Raw genomic sequence first — 1,653 nt, 5'->3', positions numbered from 1 at the left:
GTGGTAAAAATCAAAAAAGAGAAGGAAGAACAACCACATGAGATAGTATGAAAACTGAACCAATCTTATTTGCTGTTTTAAGCTGTGATAAATATATCACAATAATAACAGACATATCTATGCTGAGCACTTTAAGTAAGTTTGTTTGCCCCAGTACTCCATGAATTAAAGCATTCAGAGCACCCTACTGAGACCTGAACAAATAAAACTATATCTAGCAAACGTACCATCAACTGCTTCTCATCCTCAAGCCATTTTCTATTTAACAGGATGAAAACCCCAGAAAAAATCTTGGAATTGGCCTAAAAAGTTCTGACAGGCTCTTTCACCCCACCAAACCCTTCTCACTGCTGCCCTGTCCATGCCAGTGTGTCCTTGAATGTTTTATAGTCTGCTGGATCTGATTTCATTTCACTTGTTATAAAAAGGAAGGACTTAAAATGCTGATGGTATTTATTTTAGCAAATGCTGCTGTTTCTTTCAGGAGGATTTTAATGTCTTAATGTGAAGTAACCCAATTGGAGGACACACAGACAAGACTCCAGTTTTGGTACCGGGAACAGTGGAAGCTGAGACATTTCAAAGTGAGTACCAGTTAACAAAAATTGAACTTAAATTTTAGGACTTTGTCAGATTAAATAGCTTTTTACTTACCTACCTTTTCTACCGGTTTAATTTTGCTGTGTAAAATAATCAAAGGGGAAACCTAGAGAAACCCTGAAGAATTCCTTCCAATTTGCTTATACTTTCCTTAAAAATAAGCAACTACTACTACTATTTTTTTGTGTCGAATCCTTAAATAAGTCAGTGTCACCCAGCTTCTTTGACAGAGGAGCCTTTGACTGCAGATCTTGTACTGCTGTTTTTGTTTCAAAATGTGCTTTAATGAGGTGGAGGGAGCCAGTTCTCGGGGGGAGCCCTGTGCTTGGTGAGATCCTAAGCAGGAATTGCTCAGAAAGAGGTAAAAACAAATCCAGAGAAGGGATGAGGGAGTTAAGTTCTACACCTCAGTGTGCACAGCAAACTGTTCAAGCATTCCCTAAAAACCAGGGCTGTCTGAACAGCTTCTTCCTGGAATCCCCCGATCTTAGAATTACCAAAAATTCCACCATGGTTTCCTCTACTATCAGAACTTATTCTTGTGTTCCCTTTTTGAGCCATAAAAATGGCAACTGGTTTCCAGGAAAACCACTTCCTACAGAATGAATTCTATGTACTTAGTACGAAGTGTAATCTGCAATTCTAACAGCTGCAGAACAGACAGAATTTTTAGCTTTCCCTTTTAGTCCTTCCGCATTGAGGAATCGATGAATTATTTCCTTAAAGCACTAAGGAGGCTCCTGACACCCTCTGCAAGAGCTCGGGGGCTGCGTGGCCGCCATGGGGCTGGTGCCTGAGGAGAGGATTGAGACCCTTGAAGAGAACTGCGACCTTGATGGGAAAAATGCGACCCTGAGGGAAGAACTGAGCTTCTGAGGGGAAAATCTGGACCGTGAGGGGATGGCGGCGAGTCCTGAGGGGGAAAACTGAGACCGTGAGGGGAGAACTGCGATCCTGAGGGGAAAAGAGCCCCCGTGAGGGCCGGGGCTGGAAGAAGCCGTTGCCAGCCCTATTCCCGCGGGCGCGGGCAGGCCGCCGCGCCCGGGGCCGCCC

The sequence above is a fragment of the Corvus brachyrhynchos genome, unplaced genomic scaffold, assembly GCF_000691975.1.
Source record: "Corvus brachyrhynchos isolate BGI_N302 unplaced genomic scaffold, ASM69197v1 scaffold200, whole genome shotgun sequence".
In the NCBI taxonomy this organism is placed as follows: Eukaryota; Metazoa; Chordata; class Aves; order Passeriformes; family Corvidae; genus Corvus; species Corvus brachyrhynchos.
The sequence above is the reverse complement of the archived record's forward strand: the minus strand, read 5'-3'. Positions refer to the sequence as shown.